This window comes from Rhinoderma darwinii, chromosome 2 (genome assembly GCF_050947455.1).
Source record: "Rhinoderma darwinii isolate aRhiDar2 chromosome 2, aRhiDar2.hap1, whole genome shotgun sequence".
In the NCBI taxonomy this organism is placed as follows: Eukaryota; Metazoa; Chordata; class Amphibia; order Anura; family Rhinodermatidae; genus Rhinoderma; species Rhinoderma darwinii.
Genome location: NC_134688.1, coordinates 172,975,441 through 172,999,569, shown reverse-complemented (window position 1 = coordinate 172,999,569; position 24,129 = coordinate 172,975,441). Strand labels below are relative to the sequence as shown.

The window sequence follows — 24,129 nt, the reverse complement described above, 5'->3', positions numbered from 1 at the left end:
CAGTTGGTCATTAACCCCTTCAGGACCAAGCTTATTTTGGCCTTCAGGACCAGACCCATTTTTTCAAATCTGACATATTTCACTTTATGTGGTAATAACTCCGGAACGCTTTTACCTATCAAAGTGATTCTGAGATTGTTTTCTCGTGACACATTGGACTTTATGATAGTGGAAAAATGTGGTCGATAAATTCAATATTTACCAGTGAAAAACACCAAAATTTGGTGAAAAATTGCAAAAATTAGCATTTTTCTAAATGTAAATGTATCTGCTTGTAAGACAGGCAGTTATACCACACATAATTGTTGCTAATTAACATCCCCTATATGTCTACTTTAGATTGGCATCGTTTTTTGAACGTCCTTTTATTTTTCTATGACGTCACAAGGCTTTGAACTTTAGCAGCAATTTCTCACATTTTCAAGAAAATTTCAAAAGGCTATTTTTACAGGGGCCAGTTCAGTTGTGAAGCGGCTTTTAGGGCCTTATATATTAGAAACCGCCAAAAAGTCACCCCATTTTAAAATCTTCACCCCTCAAAGTATTCAAAACAGCATTTAGAAAGTTTCTTAACCCTTTAAACGTTTCACAGGAATTAAAGCAACGTAGAGGTGAAATTTTCAAATTTCCTTTTTTTTTGCAGAAATTCATTTTTATTCTATTTTTTTTTGTAACACAGAAGTTTTTACCAGAGAAACGCAACTCAATATTTATTGGCCAGATTCTGCAGTTTTTAGAAATATCCCACATGTGGCCCTAGTGTGGTAATGGACTGAACCACCGGCCTCCGAAGCAAAGGAGCACCTAGTGGATTTTGGGCCTCCTTTTTATTAGAAAATATTTTAGGCACCATGTCAGGTTTCAAGGGCTCTTTCGGTGCCAAAACAGTGGAAATCCACCAAAAGTGACCCCATTTTGGAAACTACACCCCTTGAGGAAATTATCTAGGGGTATAGTGAGCATTTTGACCCCGCAGGTTTTTTGCAGAAATTATTGGAAGTAGGCCGTGAAAATAAAAATCGTCATTCTTTCAAAGATTATGTAGGTTTAGCTAATTTTTTCTAATTTCCACGAGGACTAAAGGAGAAAAAGCACCACAACATTTGTAAAGCAATTTCTCCCGAGTAAAACAATACCCCACATGTGGTTATAAACGGATGTTTGGACACACGGCGGAGCTTAGAAGGGAAAGAGCGCCATTTGGCTTTTGGAGCTCAAATTTAGCAGGAATGGTTTGCGCAGGCCATGTCGCATTTGCAAAGCCCCTGAGGTACCAAAACAGTGAAAACGCCAAAAAAGTTACTCCATTGAGAAAACTACACCCCTTGAGTAATCCATCTAGGGGTGTAGTGAGCATTTTGCCCCCACAGGTGTTTCATAGATTTTATTAGAATTGGGCAGTGAAAATAAAAAAAATCCTTTTTCTTCAATAAGACGTAGCTTTAGCTCCAAATTTTTAATTTTCTCAACAAATAAAGGAAAAAAAGAACCCCAACGCTTGTAAAGCAACTTCTCTGGAGTACGGCAATACCCCACATGTGGTCGTAAAATGCTGTTTGGGCACACGGCAGGGCTCAGAAGGGAAGGAGCGCCATTTGCTTTTGGTGTACAGATTTTGCTGCATTTGGTTTCTGGTCGCTATGTTGCATTTGCAAAGTCCCTGTGGGACCAAAACAGTGGATCCCCCCCAGAAGTGACCCCATTTTGGAAACAACACCCTCAAGGTATTCACCTAGGGGTGTAGTGAGCATGTTAACCCCACAGGTGTTTTGCAGAAATTCGTGTGCACACGATGTGGGAGAATGAAAATGGGAATTTTTCCTAAGATACGCCAATATGTGGTGCCCGGCTTGTGCCACCATAACAAGACAGCTCTCAATTATTATGTGGTGTTTCCCTGTTTTAGAATCGCCCTACATGTGGCCCTAATCTTTTGCCTGGACATTCGACAGGGCTCAGGAGTGAAAGAGTACCATGTAAAATTGAGGCCTAATTTGGCGACTTATAAAGTATTGGTTCACAATTGCAGAGGCTTTGATGTGAAATAATAAAAGAAACCCCTGAGAAGTGACCCCATTTTGGAAACTGCACCCCTCAAGGCATTTATTAAGAGGTGTAGTGAGCATTTTCACCCCACGTGTCTTTTCTATAAATGATTGCGCTGCGGAAGGTACAAATTAAAATGTTTCCCTAGATATGCCAATTCAGTGTCAAATATGTCGTGACAAGCTTGTGCCACTTTTTTTTTTATATACACCGTTCACCGTACGTTATAAACTACATGTTACCTTTATTCTGCGGATCAGTACGATTCCGGCGATACCAAATTTATAGAACTTTTTTATAACTTTTTGCACAATAAAATTACTTTTGGAAAGAGAATGTATTTTTTCTGTCGCCAAGTTGTGAGAGCCATAACTTTTACATTTTTTCATCGATGGAGCTGTGTGAGGGCTTGTTTTTTGCGAAACGAGGTATAGATTTTATCGGTACCATTTTTGGATACATGCGACTTTTTGATCACTTTTTATTTGAATTTTTGAAGACAGTGACCAAAAAAACAGTAATTATGGCAGTGTTTTTGAGGTTTTTTTTTTTACGGCGTTCACTGCGCTGGATAAATAACATAATATTTTTATAGTTCAGGTCGATACGGTCGCTGCGATACCAAATATGTATGGCTTTATTATTTTTTTCAATAATAAATGACTTGATAAGGGAAAAAGGGCGATTGTGTTTTGTGTTATTATTTGAAACTTTTATTGTATGTTTTCCAACTTTTATTTTTACTTTTTTTACACTTTTTTTTACACTTTTCTTTAGTCCCACTAGGGGACTTGAATGTCCAACTGTTTGTTTGATGTTCTAATACATTGCACTACCTATGTAGTGCAATGTATTGGAACTGTCAGTTGTTCACTGACAGCAAGCCGATCAGGCTCCGCCTCTGGGCGGGGCCTAATCAGCTTACGTAATGGCAGACAGGAGTCCATTGTTAGGGCTCCTGTTGCCATGGTAGCAGTCGCCAGCCTTGCCATCGCATGGCAAGGCTGCCGATTTTCTACAAACCTCTAGGATGCAGCGATCACAATGGATCGCTGCATCGAAGGGGTTAATGCCAGGAATCGGAGCTAGCTCCGGTTCCTGGCGATAGATCGGGGTGTCCGCTGTAACATACAGCGGACACCCACTGCTGATGACGCCGGCTCAGCTTCTGAGCCGGAAGCTGAGCCGGCGCCATTTTGCCGATGGTACCGGAAGCCTCCTGGGCCCCGCCGACGACGGAGCATAGGAGGATTCCGTTACAGGCTGATCGGGAGGTAATCATTAGCCCTCCGATCGCCTTTGCAGCCACCGGCAACCCAGCGATCACGTTGCTGGGGTGCCGGTGGCTATAAACTCCTCACATGCTGCGATCTCTATTGAACGCAGCATGTGAGGGGTTAATCAATCGGATCGGAGGCTAGCTCCGGTCCTGGCCGATACCTTAGGGTGCCAGCTGTAACATACAGCTGTCACCCGGTGGTGATGTCGCTGGCTCAGCTCCTGAGCCAGCTTCATCTCCATGACGTACAGTAACGTCAAAATGCGGTAAGACACCGATTTTAATGACGTTTATATACGTGATCCGGCGGGAAGGGGTTAAGAAACTAATTAGCATAAATCTAAAATTGCTCATAACTTGCTCAAAAACGATAGTTTTTCAAAATAAAAAAACACTGTTGTTATCTACATTACAGCGCCGATCAGATTATGTAGGAGGACACTTAGAATCTGATGACAGAGCCTCTTTAATTTCTTATCAATGATATCCTCCATGAAACTGCACATATGCCTTCCCTACAAATTTTCCTTACAGTTAAATTAGACGTTTGAGCTGGCCTTAGGCATTAAAAATTTCCCATAAAACTTGACGAGACATATTTAAAGTTATATTTACCATGTAGAATATTGTGCAGTTGTATGGCTTCAAGTATATTTTTTCAGAAAGTAATAAAGTAACCGCTATAATCACAGCCTTTACCACTAACAAGCAGGGACAATTCTAGTCAGATTTGTATTAATCGGAACCACATGCTTTTAGCACTATAGGCTTATCTACCGGCCCATAGAAAAGCATGGCGAATGTAGCTCTAGCTTCCTGACACACTTAACTGTCCTACATTTGTGCATCAGAGGTGGCAATTAGTCTATTCCCCAAAATCCACAAAATATGTGTGTATGAGAAAATTGATTAACTAGTGTCATAGGTTTCAGAAAGTATGAGGACCACACCAGCTGATAGCACTAGTTGAGCCTCACAAAACGTATAATTCAAACTAAAGTAGAAACAAAGTCATTTCTGACTTCTCTTTAGAAACCAACAGGAACACAACCTTCAATGGTGGCCTGACAATAGGATCTACTGATCTCCACTTTGAGGTCTACATGTGAAGCACGATCTATTATTTGGCCACCACTGTTGTATGTCATTTGATTAACAATGGGTAGGAAAATACAGTGGCCTTGTACACAAATAAAGTAAGAAGATAGAAAGCTATATACTAATTAAAGCAGAGAAATTATTTATTTCACTCGGGTCCCTCAAATGCAGGTGCAGGTGCTCTGTACACTATGGGTCCTTATCACCACAGGAGACAACAAAACAGCTTCATGGTCTGTACATTAGAAAGTGCCAAAACGACACCCCTTCTCTGTCATCACTTCCTGCTCTTCAGCTACTGGCTGAAACTGCACCACACAGACTTCCTGCTCTGCCCACCCCTAAATTCAATCTGCACAAAATTACAATACTGGTAATACTGAGAGCTCTATGCTGAGTTTTAGCTGCTTCCGCCTGCATTTTAACCAGAAAACAGTAGGAATTATCTGGAAGGTAGAAAAGCTCCCATTACAAACAGAATTAAGTGCAGAGGATCTGCAGGGGGGGGGGGGGGGGCACAGCAGGAAGTCTGTGTTTTATAGCTGCAGTCAATAGCTGCAGACCACTAAGTGATGTCAGAGAAAGAGGCATCATTTTGAGAAACTTCTGCTATACAGCCCAGTTTTATGCAGATATTTTGTTATTGCCCTTGTTGTAAAGGACCTATAGTGTACAGTGCAACTTAGACACTTACATTTAAGGGACCAGAGTAAAATATTTAATTGACCTGGTATTTTAAGTGACCCTAATATGTCCCTTTTACTAATTAGGGAAATTTGCCTGGAGATTTTAATGTGCATGCTGAGCAATAAAATACTTTAAATACAGCATGAGGTTCAGATTGCCTCCAAATGCAATATTATGGAAAAGGGGAACTTCACTGCAATTTGACAATGACTCACAACACAACACACAATGGCACCTTCCAAACGCGTGGCATGAATTTTCATGTAGCTAATAATGATAGCAAATAATGATTTTCTTCTATTGTTGCAATATCTTTTCTCCTTTAGTCATAAAATACTGTTATACTGCATTTTAATAAATGGAAATGCATATTTTGTAAAAATTATTAAATCCGTTGTCTTGTCTACGGATAGGAACTGGAATTGCTGTTTTTTATCTCGATCATTTTGAAGAAAAAAATTATGCTAATAAATAAATCTCTAAAAGAAATTTGCAAATAAAAAATAAAAATATCAATGTTGCCTCTAATCTTATACTGCTTGAACGTTCACATTTATTGTTTATGCTTTTTTTGTGTGCGGTGGTGATAATCTGCAAAATGTTATAAATTAAAAACTAACATATATTGATTTTATCCAAATACTTTAAGATAATAAAGCCTTAAATGATAGGTTCTTAATTCTAAAAAATACTAGCAAAAAAACACAAAAAAAAAAACAGGATACATAAATCCAATGAATTTTTACAATTTTAATCCTTATGCAACATACGTGTGAATTTTAGTTTTCAAGCATAGTTGTATCAAATTTCTGTTACAAAAGGCAACATTTGAAACCAATAGAATAAAAATATGATAAATTCAGTTCATAATCAAGTTTGTTAAAAAAAAATAGTTAAGATTAGTTCAGGTACGACTTGAAGAAGGTAGACTGTGATAACAGATCACTTTAATCCCTGATAAAAAAAAAAGGATTTTCTGTAGTGGGTAAAAAGATAGTCGGATAATGCTGCATTGATAAAATCCATTTGAAATCACGGCCTGGATGGAATATGAAATGAAGGACAGTCTATGAAGACAGTGAAGAACTATCCCTTGTTTATCTCAGTTAACATGCCTAAGATTAATTAGTATAGGAAAAACATTCTAAAAGAGTAGCTATATGAGCAAGGCTCAAGGTTGATAGGAATGGAGAGAGGACCATCATGATGACCTTTTTCACTTAAATTTATTTATTTTTTATATTGACTTGCATACAGTTGCACAGTGAATGAAACCACCAACTTTGGTCATGAATTAGCTTTTTTTTCCTTAAAGGAAAGGTGTCATGATTTTTTTATTTTAATAAATTGATGTGCTTTTATTTAATAAAATATTATATTTGCTTTATGTATTTTTTGTCACTAAATGGTTTTTTTTTTATTGACACATTTTTACTGTACTGGGGGCTGCCATTTTTTATTTCATCTGTGTATGTGTCTCTTCACGACACGTACACAGATGAAATATGGCAGCTACAGAGCATAGGACCAGAGGCGTAGCAAGGGGTTTAGCACAGGGATGGGACACATCTGAGTGGGCCCCCCAACACATGTTTAGAGCTGCAGAGGCGCATCCGTCAGGGTCAGGCTTATTTAAACAGTGCAGTTTGCTGTGTTACTCTGTTTTTGTAAACTTCCATAGAATAGGGTGTTACGGAAACAGCAGAGCATAGCGAACAATGCAGCTTCCGTAACTTCCATTCACAGTATAGTGCCTCCCCACACAGTATAATGATTTCATCGTGCCCCCCATGCATAATAATGCCTCTATAGAAATTCCCAACACAGTGCAGTGCTTCCATAGTGGCCACCACATACAATAATGCACCTATAGTACCCCCACTCAGTATATTGCTTCGATAGTGGTCCCTACTCAATATAATGGCCCCTTAGTGGACTTTGCACGGTGATTCAGTGGTTAGCACTATTGCCTTGCAGCACTGATGTCCTGGTTACACATTTGACAATACCTGCATGGAGTTTGTGTGTTTGGGCAGTTTCCCCCTGGGTTCTCCAGTTTCACCCCACACTCCAGAAACAGTCAATGAAATTGGCCCTAGCATGCGCGTATGGGAGAGAGATTTGATTGTAAACCACATTGGGAGCATGGACTAATGAGAGGCAGTGATTTAACAGCTAATCTGTAAATGTCTTGTATTTTTTACACATTAGCCACTGTTTAATTTTTGTTTTAAGGTAAAATGTTCCTTTAAAGGAATTTAGAGGAGCCTATGATAAAAATTATTTCTCTGCATTTTCAAAACACCTGGCTGTGATAACATCATATTTCGATTAGCTTTAGGGTCAGCCTTATGGCATGTCGTTGACCAAACCCTCCAGTGTATAACTTAGCTGTAAAGCAAAGACAAGGTTGAACAACACCAGTATGGAATGTACCATGTGATTGTCACAAGGAACCAAGAAATATTAATTAACAGTGCTTACAAAAAAGAAAAAGAAAATATCCCTGAAGCTAGACGTTTGCTGGCAATTATTTCCTAAAGTTAAATAAAGCTATAGTGAAAGCTATTCATGTACGTATTTTTATATAAGAAAATAATTTCACACAACTTGCAAACAAGAAATTTCTTCTATAATTACTATTAAAAATAGCATTTGTAGTGCAATTATTTTTTTTCATCAGACAGTCTAAGCTCTGTTCGCATTAACGTTTTTTGGCTTACCATCTATAATAGTATTTTCAAAACCAAGCAAAGCATAGTTTGCAGCAGTATCATTGCTGTCAAAAATAACCTGATGGCCCCCATTTAAGTCAATGGAATCCGTCAGGCATTGTAGGGATCAATTAAAAAATAGATCAATGATAGCTCCGTTATGAATGAAAGCCATGATGCTAGTGAAAAATAAAGGCTAACTAACATCATCTGAACACAATGGGGGAGATTTATCAAAACTGTCTGACATACTGCATAAACTGCTATGGAAAAATGAAGGCTGCACAGTGATAAGTTGCTATCGGCAACAAGCCTGTCTTTTTTTTTTCACAGTTTTCATAAATGAGGCTCAATATTATTTCTATATGATATATAATAAAGAAACACCCACATTACTTTGTCAGTGAGCAGGTTTCTACAATATCTAATTGCCTAGAGCCCTGAGAAGAAATTCACAAATAGTTTTCATAAATAAGGCTCAATATTATTTCTATATGATATACAATGATACAATAAAGAAACAGCCAAGTTAATTTGTCGGTGAGCAGGTTTCTACAAAATCCACTTGGCTAGTGCCGAGAAGAAACTCACATATCTTGTCAGTACTAATAGTGCGCGATGCCATCTGAATTTTAGTTCACAGTATTCAAAAGATAGACCATTAACCGCATTAGCAGCCATTAACAGCAAAAGTAATGTAAATTCAAAGGTTATGTGTGAATCCATAAAATGAGCACTTACAACCCAGGACACAGGACTGATTCTCACATGCCGTGTGGCTTATGTTTGAAAATAAGGAGAAAATAAAGATTTTATATATATACAGGGTGGGCCATTTATATGGATGCACCTAAATAAAATGGGAATGGTTGGTGATATTAACTTCCTGTTTGTGGCACATTAGTATATGGGAGGGGGGAAACTTTTCAAGCTGGGTGTTGACCATGGCGGTTATTTTGAAGTCGGCCATTTTGTATCCAACTTTAGTTTTTTCAATGGGAAGAGAGTCATGTGACACATCAAACTTATCGAGAATTTCACAAGAAAAACAATGGTGTGCTTGGTTTTAACGTTACTTTATTCTTTCATGAGTTATTTACAAGCTTCTCTTTGTTTACAGCCATTGACATGTCGCAGAGGTTAACACGTGAGGCGCGGATAGAAATTGTGTTGATGTCTGGTGAACGCAGTACCAGGGTCATTGCAGCAGATTTCAATGCAAGACACCCTACGAGACCACCCATCTCCCATGCTACAGTTTGCAAACTGCTTGCCAAGTTTCGTGAAACTGGTTCAGTGTTGGATTTGCCCAAATGTGGACGCATGAAAACTGTCACTAATGAAGAAACATCAGTGGCTGTCCTAGCTTCATTCAGCAAGAGCCCACAGCGTAGCACTCGCCGCATGTCACTGGAGAGTGGCATCAGTCGAACATCCCTTCGGCGGATATTAGCTACTCACAAATGGCACCCTTACAAACTCCAGCTGCTGCAGCATCTCAACGAGGATGACCCAGATCGGCGCACTGAATTTGCAGAATGGGCAAAACAAAAATTGGAACAGGACCCTCAGTTTACACAGAACATTTTGTTCAGTGATGAGACAAACTTTTATGTGAATGGTGAAGTTAACAAACAAAACCACCGCTATTGGTCTGACACTAACCCACATTGGATAGATCCCTCCAAGACTGTTGGAACACAAAAATTGATGGTATGGTGTGGTATATGGGGTACAAAGATAGTGGGGCCATTCTTAATCAATGGAAACCTCAAGGCCACGGGATATCTGAAATTGCTACATGATGATGTGTTTCCCTCTTTATGCACTGAAGCTGGCACGTTCCCTGAGTTTTTCCAGCAAGATGGTGCACCACCACATTATGGGTGTCAGGTCCGAGAATTCCTAGATGAACAGTTTCCTGGAAAGTGGATTGGTCGTCGTGAGCCAGTTGAATGGCCCCCTAGGTCTCCTGATCTGACCCCCTTAGACTTTTATCTTTGGGGTCATCTGAAGTCAATTGTCTATGCTGTGAAGATACGAGATGTGCAGCAACTGAAACTACGGATACTGGAAGCCTGTGCTAGCATTTCTTCTGCGGTGTTGCTATCAGTGTGTGAAGAGTGGGAGAAGAGGGTTGCATTGACAATCCAACACAATGGGCAGCACTTTGAACACATTTTATAAGTGGTCAGAAACTTGTAAATAACTCATGAAATAATAAAGTAACGTTAAAACCAAGCACACCATTGTTTTTCTTGTGAAATTCTCGATAAGTTTGATGTCACATGACCCTCATCTTATTGAAAAAACTAAAGTTGGATACAAAATGGCCGACTTCAAAATGGCCACCATGGTCAACACCCAGCTTGAAAAGTTTCCCCCCTCCCATATACTAATGTGCCACAAACAGGAAGTTAATATCACCAACCATTCCCATTTTATTTAGGTATATCCATATAAATGGCCCACCCTGTACATACAACAAAAGTTTGAACAGCACATTCCAACAAAATTATACAAAACGTGTATGCAGGTGCAAGAACACCTGTGACTGCAAATATACAGCAGATCAAGAAATGGCGACAGCACACTGCGAACACTAATGCCACCTAAACCACTAAATATAAATAAATATGCATTATTACTAAATCTACTTACGAATAGGGAGGTCCTTAGTGCACATTTTGATCAAAAAGTGTTAGCCCACCTGCCACGACAAGGCGACCTCTGTGAGGTGGGGACCTACGCTGCACATACACCCAGAACTGGGACTAAGCCTACATATATATCTGGGGATGGTAGAAACCAGCATTAAACTAATTAAAATCACCCAGGGCAGAATGGGAGGAGTGCAAGAACAAAAATGGAGGCAGTCACTAACCCCACATATATGAACACATAAACACAACAAAAGTTTGTGGGCTAACACTTTTTGATCAAAATGTGCACTAAGGACCTCCCTATTTGTAAGTAGATTTAGCAGTAATGCATATTTATTTATATTTAGTGGCTTAGGTGGCATTAGTGTTCGCAGTGTGCTGTCGCCATTTCTTGGTCTGCTATATATATACATATATATATATATATATATATACTGTTCAGCCATAGCATTAAAACCACCGACAGGTGACATTGATTATCTTGTGACAATTACACCTGTCCAGGGGTGGCATCTCTAAGGCTGGATTCACACGAGCACATTATGTCCGAAATGGACGGACGTATTTCGGCCGCAAGTCCCGGACCGAACACACTGCAGGGAGCCGGGCTCCTAGCATCATAGTTATGTACGACGCTAGGAGTCCCTGCCTCGCTGCAGGACAACTGTCCCGTACTGAAAACATGTTTAGGGGATTTACGCATGTTTAACTTTACATTTGTGTATATCTGGGCAATTCCCAGTTGAGTGTCCGTGTTTTTACTGTTGGTCTATGGATTTTTTATCATTGTATAATTTTTTGATGTTAATAAAATATTGTCGTATTTTTTCATTATCCCCGTGTTTCTCAGCATTCATTTTTCCTCTTTTGGTCTTATATATTCAGTTGTAATGCTGTTTGGGTTTAACACCCGTGAATCAACCCATTGAACTCTATATGCATTTCATTTACTTCTTTACTGGGATATATTGATTCATGTTGCTTTTTTCGGTTTTGTCATTACCTTTGTAATCATGTTTGTTTGCTTTTGTTTTTTTTAAACAAAAATTTATATTAGTGTTATTGGTGAAACTTTCAAAATACTTTTTATTAAAAATTATTTTTACTTTTTGAGATACAGCTGCTTTGTATCTTGTATACAGAGCAGCTGTGTCTGAAACCTTTATCCGTCAGGTCAGCGGCACTGATGGATTCAGTGTCAGCGGGTTCTGCATGATCAATTACAGGTGGATCCTGCGTCTCAGAGACATGCAGGACCCGCTTTCACTAAACCCGTGAGTCCCACGGACCTGGCGGATTCAGGTCTTAGCACACGATACAGCTGCTATGTGTACAGGATACAAAGCATCTGTATCTCAAAAACTAAAAATAATTTTTAATAAAAAGTATTTTGAAAGGTGCACCAATCGCACTGATGCATATATATATATATATATATATATATATATATACATATATATATATATATACACTACCATTCAAAAGTTTAGCGTCACTTAGAAATTTCCTTATTTTTGAAAGAAAGGCACAGTTTTTTTCAATGAAGATAACATTAAATTAATCAGAAATACACTCTATACATTGTTAATGTGCTAAGTGACTATTCTAGCTGCAAACGTCTGTTTTTTAATGCAATATCTACATAGGTGTATAGAGGCCCATTTCCAGCAACCATCACTCCAGTGTTCTAATGGTACATTGTGTTTGCTAAGGCTGGGTTCACACGACCTATTTTCAGGCGTAAACGTGGCGTATTATGCTTCGTTTTACGCCTGAAAATAGTGCTACAATACGTCGGCAAACATCTGCCCATTCATTTGAATGGGTTTGCCGAAGTATTGTGCAGACGACCTGTAATTTACGCGTCGTCGTTTGACAGCTGTCAAATGACGACACGTAAATTGACTGCCTCGGCAAAGAAGTGCAGGGCACTTCTTTGCCACGTAATTTGAACTGTTCTTCATTGAACTCAATGAAGCACAGCTCAAGATTTACGAGCGTCGCAGACGCCTCGTAAATTACGAGGAGGAGCATTTACGTGTGAAACGAGGCAGCTGTAAACAGTCTGTCTTTTCACACGTAAATGCCTCTCAGCGTGTGAACATACCCTAACTGTGTTAGAAGGCTAATGGATGATTAGAAAACACTTGAAAACCCTTGTGCAATTATGTTAGCAGTGCTGTAAACGGTTTTGCTGTTTAGAGGAGCTATAAAACTGACCTTCCTTTGAGCTAGTTGAGAATCTGGAGCATTACATTTGTGGGTTCGATTAAACTCTCAAAATGGCTAGAAAAAGAGAGCTTTCATGTGAAACTCGACAGTCTATTCTTGTTCTTAGAAATGAAGGCTATTCCATGCGAGAAATTGCCAAGAAACTGAAGATTTCCTACAACGGTGTGTACTACTCCCTTCAGAGGACAGCACACACAGGCTCTATCCAGAGTAGAAAGAGAAGTGGGAGGCCCCACTGCACAATTGAGCAACAAGACAAGTACATTAGTGTCTCTAGTTTGAGAAATAGACGCCTCACAGGTCCTCAACTGGCAGCTTCATTAAATATTACCCGCAAAACGCCAGTTTCAACGTCTACAGTGAAGAGGCGACTCCGGGATGCTGGCCTTCAGGGCAGAGTGGCAAAGAAAAAGCCATATCTGAGACTGGCTAATAAAAGGAAAAGATTAATATGGGCAAAAGCACACAGACATTGGACAGAGGAAGATTGGAAAAAAGTGTTATGGACAGACGAATCGTAGTTTGAGGTGTTTGGATTATACAGAAGAACATTTGTGAGACGCAGAACAACTGAAAAGATGCTGGAAGAGTGCCTGACGCCATCTGTCAAGCATGGTGGAGGTAATGTGATGGTCTGGGGTTGCTTTGGTGCTGGTAAAGTGGGAGATTTGAACAAGGTAAAAGGGATTTTGAAAAAGGAAGGCTATCACTCCATTTTGCAACGCCATGCCATACCCTGTGGACAGCACTTGATTGGAGCCAATTTCATTCTACAACAGGACATAACACTTTTTTCCAATCTTCCTCTGTCCAATGTCTGTGTGCTTTTGCCCATATTAATCTTTTCCTTTTATTAGCCAGTCTCAGATATGGCTTTTTCTTTGCCACTCTGCCCTGAAGGCCAGCATCTCGGAGTTGCCTCTTCACTGTAGACGTTGACACTGGCATTTTGCGGGTACTATTTAATGAAGCTGCCAGTTGAGGACCTGTGAGGCGTCTATTTCTCAAACTAGAGACTTTAATGTACTTGTCTTGTTGCTCAGTTGTGCAGCGGGGCCTCCCACTTCCCTTTCTACTCTGGTTAGAGCCTGTTTTTGCTGTCCTCTGAAGGGAGTAGTACACACCGTTGTAGGAAATCTTCAGTTTCTTGGCAATTTCTCGCATGGAATAGCCTTCATTTGTAAGAACAAGAATAGACTGTTGAGTTTTACATGAAAGCTCTCTTTTTCTAGCCATTTTGAGAGTTTAATCGAACCCACAAATATAATGCTCCAGATTCTCAACTAGCTCAAAGGAAGGTCTATTTTATAGCTCCTCTAAACAGCAAAACTGTTTACAGCGGTGCTAACATAATTGCACAAGGGTTTTCATGTGTTTTCTAATCATCCATTAGCCTTCTAACACAGTTAGCAAACACAATGTACCATTAGAACACTAGAGTGATTGTTGCTGGAAATGGGCCTCTATACACCTATGTAGATATTGCATTAAAAACCAGACGTTTGCAGCTAGAATAGTCATTTAGCACATTAACAATGTATAGAGTGTATTTCTGATTAATTTAATGTTATCTTCATTGAAAAAAACTGTGCTTTTCTTGCAAAAATAAGGAAATTTCTAAGTGACCGTAAACTTTTGAACGGTAGTGTATATATTGTGTAGAGACACAGCCCTAGTCATGAACACAGTTGCAGACAAAACAGGACAATTAGTATTGTCCTGCTCTGTTTTAGTAACGATGGAGACAGGAGATTCTGTTGAGCTCCTGTCTCCATTTGAAATTTCCCGCGCACGCGATCTAGCCATCTAGAGCAGTAAGCCGCCCAGTACTCACTATAGCAGCGCTACATACACATTATATTTTGCACCGATCCAGTCCCCAGCACGGCTCAGTGCCCGACTAAGGTCTTATCGACCGAAACGTCGACATCGCACATGTAGCCTCTGGCATCCATCCAATAAAGATATATATTTTTGTAACACAAGCAAGGTGTGCCGACTACAAATTCTTAACCTATACCCGGGTTGGGACCCTACCTCGAGCACCCAAAAGAAACCAGTGCCATCTGAACACAACCACACACGCGGGCACTCATGAGTCGGCCGCTGATACTTTATTACCATGCCGACCCATGTTGGTCGGGGGCGAGCGCCACTCGTCCCCCCGCTGCGAGCGTACCGGCAGGGTTAAATAGCTCTGCGTCGGTACGCTCAGTAGCTGGGTTCTGCCACCACACCACTAATGAAGCTCACCTCTCCAGCTGGGATCTTACCACACCACCAACGACCTGATCCGACTCCAGCCTCTGCTCCACCAAGGAAATGTTAAGTATCATAGTGTAGCCATGGCTACACTTTAACTCTCCCTGTCAACCCTTGCTGCCCTGAGTTCCCTGAGTAACCCTTGTTGCCCGAGTTCCTGTTGACCCTTGCTGCCCTGTGTTAACCCTTGCTGGCCCTGTGTTAACCCTAGCTGTCCATGTGTTAACCCTTGCTGTCCCTGAGAAACCCTTACTGTCCCTGAGTTAACCCCTTGCTGTCCGAGTCCCTAAGTTAACCCATACTACCCCTTGAAGTCCCTGAGTTAACACCTTGCTTCCACTGAGTCCCTAAGTTAAACCCTTGCTGACCTGCTCATCCCCTGTTGTATCCCTGGTTAACCCTTGAAACGTTTAACCCTTCCCATTGTTAATCCTTTACCTGATTAAAGTACAGGGACAGTTATATTAGGAGGGAGTGGGACAGAGCTAGTGAGCGTATGAGAATTACAAGTTACTTATGTGTATTGTATTGTAACGTAACTTCTATGTATGTTTAGGTAAGTGGATGGCGGTATAGTTTAGGATTGTGATACCGTGGTTATACTGTACTGTGATTAGTTACTGTGTTTGGTGTAATATTATATATATATATATATATATATATATATATATATATATATATATATATATATATATATATGAGAGTGATTACTGTATGTTAATAAATATTATCTTTATTTACTATACGGTCTTATTCCCTTGAGTAGCAGCAAAGCAATTAGATCGACGTTAGTATAAGGAAAAAGGTAGGGGAACTAGGCATAACCCTCGTGACCCTGATTATAAAAGAGGTAGTAATAGTGGGTGACATGAGTAGGTCAACCCCGCTAATACCCCACCCCCTTTTATAATATAAATAAAAATTCAATGGTGCACATAGCCTTTAAGGATCTGAGTACTGTGACAATGTCAAAATTGCTAGACAACTGGCATAGAGCATCTCCAAAATGGCAGGTCTTTTAAGGGTGTTCCTGGTATGCAGTGGTTAATACCTACCAAGAGTAGTACAAGGACAGACAACTAGTGAATCGGTGACAAGGTCATTTGTGCCCAAGGCTCATTGATGCGCGTGGGGAAAGAAGGCTAGTCTATCTGGTCTGATCCAACAGAAGAACTACTGTAGCACAAATTAATGAAAAGTTAATGCAACGTATGATAGAACAATGTCAGGACCTGGCTGGACGTTTAGGATACCTTTTTTTCCAGGTTAGGGTTAGCACTAGCAGAGCCGAGGCACAGAGTCTAACAGACCCCCCTAGTTTTAACTAGAGACCACCACAATCCGATATGCACTAAGCTGCCAGAGACCTGGCTTGGGTGTAAACCATCTTGGTTCTCAATTGAATTGATCAGCTCAACATCCAATTTTCATAAATATCAACTAAGGAAACGGTGGTATGGAGTGGTTCTGTAGAGAAGCCCAGTTCTGTCACTAAGATTAATGAGAAAAAATGACTGCCTTCTCCAGAATCAAGGAAGACTGACATAACTTTAAACCCTGCATAGTCATAAGGGGCAAGTGAGTAGGGAAGCTAAGATATTTTTTATAAGTTTGGTGAGTAGCACAGAGAACCAAGTATCTAGTTTCTGGAGTTTCCCAGATTAAATGGGCAGGATGCTAACAGATGTCTGGGAGAACCGCAATAGAGGCAGAGAGGGTTCTTGATCTGGTTCTCACATTCCACAAGGCTTAACTTTGAACAAACAAGCTGCATAAGTTCTTTAAACTGGAATGGCCAGCCACCTGTTTCTCCAGTGCAAGTTCTCTGAAATGGATATCTACCTTGTTATATAATGAAATTAGGTCATCCAAAGAAGAGGGTAGTTCCATGGATGCAAGTTCATCCTTAATTTTATCCAAGAGACCTTGCCATAAAATTGCAACCAGGACTTTGTTATTCTATTTTAATTCTGAAGCCAAAGTATGAAACTGGATGGCGTATTGGCCGATGGCCAAGGAGTCTTGTCTAAGACGAAGCAAGGTGGCGGCTGCAGAAGATACCCTACCTGGCTCATAAAAGATGTTCTGGAACATTTCTATAAAAGCTGTACAGTTATGCAGGCGTGGGTGGTCCTGTTCCCACAAAGGAAATGCCCAGGCCAAAGCTTGCACACATAGAGAGTTGAAGAAGGCCAATTTAGCTTTTCCAGAAACAAAAATCCCACACTAGAGTTCGAAGTTGATTGAATATTGATTGAGAAATCACCTACAGCTTTTAGGTTCTCCATCGAACTTTGGTGGGTTTGGTATACGGAGCTAGGTGTTCATGGGTACAGCAGAAGCAGGTACTGCAGGTGTTTGGGCCATTACAATACGATGAAAAGCATCCAGACGAGATTATAGCGTTTGTAGACACTGAATAAATGTTCCTGATTAGCTTCTTATTTCTCATTTTGCTCAATGAGATGCTGCAAGTCTTTCAGTGTCAGGACTACAATCCATTTTTAGGTATACTGTCACGAACTTGGCAGGATGTATAGGATTCCTTTTCGCTAGTTTACGGTTAACATTGTCTGTGTCAAGGCACAGAGTCTAACAGGTCCCCAGTTTTCACCAGAGACCACCACAAGGCGGTATTGATTGCCAAAGACCTGCAGGTCATAGCCCTCTTAACTACCCCCTTAACATGGCTAGTTGGAGACAGACAGATAACTCTATGAGGATGTAGTGCCTAATCAAGTTACAAGAGAATCAAGAGTTAAACAAAGCAAAAGTCAGGGTGACAAGCAATGGTTCATAAATGGGGTCACTAGCTTAGGTCAGGTACATGAATAGTCAATCACAGATATTGGAACAAGTGTACTGGGGTAAGGATGTGACCTAATACTCTGGCACCTGTTGGTCCTCAGAAAAAAGGCTTACGAGGGTTGTCCAACTGGATCATGTGACAGAAGAGGGTAGTCTTTGGTTCCTCATGCAGACCACTAGAGGGAGCAATCAGTATTGCATTTTGACCTCTTGAAGGAGCTCCAGCATTTAGTGCTGCCTGCCGAACCCTAGAGGGAGCACCAGCTCTGAAAATGTCTGAAAGACAATGCCGGAAATGTAAAGTACTTGATAAAAATGAAAATAAGACACAAAGCGCACATAGTATATCAAACAATACAGGGATGTAGATGGTGAAGAGTGGTCAAATATGCTGACCTCGTTCTATTGTGCTGGGGTCACAACATCCATTACAGTGGAGATGAGATGTGCCCTGTGGGCAGTCAGATAAGGTGGGTTGCAGCCTTGGTCCTGGTCTGGATCAGGATTTTGTCCAGGGTACACATGGAGAGATAACAGAGAAAGATGGGAAACTTAGCCTGGCGCAGTCACAATGAAGGGATTTTAGCTGTAACTGTTCAGGACAAACTGACAGATTCCACGATGTAGGTAAAATGGATTATTGATGTGCACCATGACAATGCGTTTTGGGGCCAAACCGGCCTCATCCTCCGGTCAAGTACAAGTGATAGAAAAGCTGTACATGCATGTCATTTATATACAATAAAGGCTAAATGTAGGAACGCTGATCAGGCTTAATCCTGCTGTGTTTTAAAGGTCACAGACATTAGGTTGGATGGTGGATGGGCAGAATGGTGTAGGTAAAGATTTGAGATTAAAAAAAAAAAAAGACTAACTTGTCAATCTCAGTTTGTCATATACCTAGTCAACTGTAGTTGTAACATTAAATACGTAGGAAGAACTATCCAACTGTCGTCTGAACAAGAACAGGTCTAACTGTAAAAACAAATTTCTCCTACACAGTATATCCAAACACTGTGCTTTGGTACACAATGGAGCTTTCAAATGCTACACTATCCCTATCGACCAAATAGAGGAAAATAAACCGGACACAGGTATACCGGATTTATCAATTGAACACTCTTAGACCTTTAGGACTCAATGAGGTTACAGAGATCATGATTTAATAATTTTATTGAGTACTGAGACCAGCAATTTCCTTATCAGCAATAGCGACTTTTTTAAAATAGAGCATTCCTTAAATTATAACACCACAAATAACTACTGTCGCCCATTGCTCAAGATATCATCATAATCCTTTACCGTAGCATAAAATAAATTTTTATCACTTTAAATTAACCCACCACTGTCATTATCTTATGCTATATACATAATATGCTATATACATCTCCGATTTGGGGTAGTTATCAATAGTACTTTTCTTGGCTCCCTATTTCTCTCCTCCCTCTCTCCATTTTCCCACCCACGATCCCCCTTTTAAGTACAAATATATATTATATATATATATATATATATATTATTATTTTTTTTAAAATAATATATATATTTTTTAATTTTGATTGTATTGATTGTGCAACTTTTAGGCTGGGTTCACACGACCTATTTTCAGGCGTAAACGAGGCGTTTTACGCCTCGAATTACGCCTGAAAAGACGGCTTCAATACGTCGGCAAACATCTGCCCATTGCTTTCAATGGGTTTGCCGACGTACTGTGCCGACGACCTTTAATTTTATGCGTCGCTGTCAAAAGACGATGCGTAAAATGACTGCCTCGGCAAAGAAGTGCAGGACACTTCTTGGGGCGTAATTTGAGCCATTTTTCATTGAATCCAATGAAGAACAGCTCCAAATTACGCCCGTGATTGACGCCTCGGAAAATGCGAGTACGAGCAATTACATCTGAAATGCAGGAGCTGTTTTCTCCTGAAAACAGCTCCGTAATTTCAGGCGTATCGGATGTGTACGTGTGAACATACCCTTATACTCACGTTTGCAGATCGAACTGTTGTTGGACTTTATTGTGCACATGTATTTTTCATAAACCTTTTCACTTGGGGATGGTATTATCCCTGCGGTTCATCTAATCTCATTTTTAATCTGCATGCGAACAAAGTACTATAACTTTAGTAGTTGTCTATTTTTCTCCCTAATGATACCTCTCGACTTGTGCTATATATGATGAACTTATATTGATACTGCAGACCTTAATTCAAACTGTTTTGTTAGTAGACTCCATATATCCGAATTTGCATCCTAAATTTCTGTTGAGAAAAGCAAAACGGTGAACATCGGACGATGTGAGCCATCCATCGCTACACGCACAGGAAGTGGTCAAGGCTTCCGTAGAAGGCTTGTGAGTTAACTTTTTTGACCCACCTAGGCTTCCGTACTTTATGAGCTGAAAGCATCTACTTACTATAGGAATGGCCCAGCCCCCGTCACGATCTCTGATGTTCTACTAGCAGAGTCAGAGATTTTATACTTATATTTATTTTTATATTTGCATTTTTCATTAATCTTTGTTGCCAGACGTTAATCGCTGCTAGACCCACAACAATAAGAAACAATGTAGACCGTTTGAAACTTAAAGTTCTTTTGGAATCTGTCTGGGAATTGCATTCTCCATCCCCATCAGTTTTTTCTCATAATACATAGCCCCCACCTTGTAGAGATTTTAATTATTTTTATACTATGTGATGTGTAATCTTTTTTACATTTCCCTGAAACTTATCTATTTTTTAGACATTTGCCATCTACTTGTCTACTTTTTATCACTTGTACTTGACCTGAGGAAGTGGCCGGTCCGGCCCCGAAACGCGTTGTCTTGGTGCACATCAATAAACAATTTTACCTACATCGGGAAATCTGTCCATTTGTCCAGAATGGTTACAGCTAAAATCTCTTCATTGTGGCTGCACCAGGCAAAGTTTCCCATTTTTTTCTGGAAATGTAAAGTAGGCGCTTAGCGTGATTTTATTACACTGTGTAGCTGCAGACCAGTCAAAGTGCCCATGCTTAGCCCTGTCCACCACCGAAAGAACCTGGGCATGTGAGAATCAGAACTGGACCATGGATCAATGGAAGAAGGTGGTCTGGTCTGATGAAACACGTTTTCTGCTACATCATGTGGATGGCTAGATGAGTTTGGGTTACTTACTTGTGGAAGAGATAGCACCAGGATGAACTTTTTCTTGCATTCCTGTGGATATAGGTTTGACACCAGGGGCGTAGCTAAAGGCTCATGGGCCCCGATGCAAAAGTTCTTACTGGGTCTCCCCCCCCCCCCCCGCAATCTTCTCATGGCCGACAGCCCGCAGCCCTCAGTTGCATCGCTGGGTCTCCTAAGTGACCCAACAATGCAGTACTAGCAGCCAGGGGCATCACTAAGGTCTTAAAACATGAGGGGAAACAGCCCCAATACATATGTGTTTCCCGCCCCAAAAAAATTGTGTGTATATGTGTGTATGGGAGACAGCATATCTATAGCACTACGACCCTATAAACTATGGAAAGGATTAGATACAGTGGTTCAGCAGACAGTGTCACACATGATAGGATTAGATACAGTGGCTCAGCAGACAGTATCACATGATTGGATTAGATATAGGGCCCAGCTTGCTGACATTGCGGCTCCAGTGCTGGATCCAGGAAAGGTAAGAATAATAATTGTTTTGCTTCTTTATGTGTTACTAATTATTTTTGTGTGTTTGTGTTATTTTACAGGTTTGGTCGTTGGACTATGGCAGATTCGAGCACTACTTCAATGAGCGTTTTTTTATTCTCAATAAAATGGTTAATGAGGGTTGTGTGGGTTCTTTATTTCAATAAAATATTTTTTCTATGTCCTTGTATTTTTTTTAAACTTTATTATTACCACCCGAGTAATAGCTGCTGGCTGATTGACATCGTCCATTACTAAGGCGGGGCTTAATGTTATGCCAGCACAAAGGCTAATACTAACCCCCATTATTACCCCGGTACCCACCGCCACCAGGGGCACTGGGAAGAGCCGGGTACAAACCAGTACCCGACCATCTGTAGTGATGGTAGGGCACCGGGGCGGCCGCAGGCTGGTAGTATTAGGCTGGGGAAGGCCAAAAACAGTGACCCTTACCCACCCTAGTAATGCTGCCTGCTGCTGCTGTGTTGTATCTGGCTGGTTATGAAAATTGGGAGGGGACCCCACATTGTTCTCTCCAATTTTTTTTTTTTTTAAATGACGTGTTTCATAACCAGCCAGATACAATAGAGCAGCAGCAGGCTAGCATCACTGGGGGGGTGCTGTTTCTGGTCTTTCTCAGCCTGATAATACCAGCCCGACGCCGCCCCAGTATCCGGCCATCACTACAGATGGTCAAGTACTGGATCGTATCCAGCTCTTCCCGGCACACCTAGGGTGGCTGTGGGTATCAGGGTAATAATGGGGGTTAGTGTTAGCCTCTGCACCGGCTAACACTAAGCCCCGTCTTAGTAATGGACACTTTCAATCAGCCGCCGGCCATTACTAAGGCGGTAGTAATATAGTTTAAAAACAACACAAAGACATAGAAAAAATATTTTATTGAAATAAAAAAACCTACACAACCCTCATTAACCATTTTATTGATAATAAAAAAAATCCGCCATTGAAGTAATCCTTGAATCCGACGTAGTCCACCGACCGAACTTGTAAAAAAAAACTATTAGTAACACATGTGGTAGGCAAGGTAGGTACAAGTTAGGCTTAGATACCGGGTCCAACAGACAGTATCACATATGGGTCCTGTATCTAAGCTTATCATGTGGTTATGTAAGATGCTTAGATACAGGGCCCCAGCAGACAGTAATCTCATACAGTATAAGATTACTGTCTGCTGGGGCCCTGTATATAAGCCTACCGTGTGGTAGGCTTATATACAATGCCCATGAGACAGGATCACACATGGGTCCTATATCTAAGCCTACCATGTGATTGGCTTAGATACAGGGCCCAGCAGACAGCATCACACAATCTGTGATCCTGTCTCATGGGCCCTCTAAGCCAGCTGCATCGTTGGCTTAAAGGGGTTGTCCAGTCCCTACACATTGATGGCCTATTCTCAGGATGGGCCATCAATAGCTGATGGGTCGGGTTCCATCAATAGCTGATGGGTCAGCTGTTTTGAAGGGGCCGCAGCGCTCGTACTAGAGATGCTTCCACTTCATTTCCCTCACTTGCTCACACTCTGAGTCACCAACATGGATTCACAGTGTGAGCAAGTGACCGGAATGAAGGGGAAGCAGCTCTCGTACGAGCGCTGTGACGTCTTGACCTCCGCTGCGCTCCGGAACCAGGCGGGTAAGTACTATCAGTTACTATAGTAACAGGGGCCTGCGGCCCCAGTTACGATAGTAATTTTATATTGATGTGGTGCAGAGGGTGGTGGGCCTCCCTGGCTTCAGGGCCCGGTCGCAATTGCGACCGCTGTGACCCCTATAGCTACGCCAGTGGCGTAACTACCGCCGTAGCAGCAGTAGCGGCTGCTACGGGGCCCGCGGCACAGTACCCCCCTGTAGGGAACGCCATACAGTCCCCCCCTGTAGGGAACGCCATACAGTCCCCCCTGTAGGGAACACCATACAGTCCCCCCCTGTAGGGAACGCCATACAGTCCCCCCCCTGTAGGGAACGCCATACAGTCCCCCCCTGTAGGGAACGCCATACAGTCCCCCGTAGATAACGCATACAGTCCCCCCGTAGATAACGCCATACAGTCCCCCCCCCGTAGATAACGCCATACAGTCCCCCCGTAGATAACGCCATACAGTCCCCCCGTAGACAACGCCATACAGTCCCCCCGTAGATAACGCCATACAGCCCCCCCTGTAGATAGCGCCATACAGCCCCCTCTGTAGATATCTACAAAGGGGGCTGTATGGCGTTATCTACAGGGGGGCTGTATGGCATTATCAAAAGGGGGGTTTGTAAAAAAGGCACTATCTACAAGGGGGGGTTGTGTGACACCCAGGGGAGGGGGGGCCCCCAGTCAAAAGTTTGCTATGGGGCCCAGTCTTTCCTAGTTACGCCCCTGAGCTACGCCACGGTTTGACACGTACCACCTTCCTAAACATTGTTGCAGACCAAGTGCACCCCTTCATGGCAACGGTATTCCCTAATGGCAGTGGCCTCTTTCAGCAGGATAATGCAACCAGCCACACTGCAAAAATTGTTCAGGAATTGTTTGAGAAACATGATAAAGTGTTCAAGGTGTTGTCTTGGCCTCCAAATACTCGAGATCTCAATCTGATCGAGTATTTGGGGGCCAGGTCAACACCTTGAACTTTTTATCGTGTTTCTCAAACAATTCCTGAACAATTTTTGC

The 24,129-nt window shown here is 41.3% G+C and overlaps 1 protein-coding gene across 4 annotated transcripts in view; it reads right to left on the bottom strand.

Moving 5' to 3' along the window:
* MYO16 (myosin XVI) overlaps positions 1–24,129 on the bottom strand; it is a 397,050-nt gene that overhangs the window by 81,089 nt on the left and 291,832 nt on the right. The window lies entirely within an intron of this gene.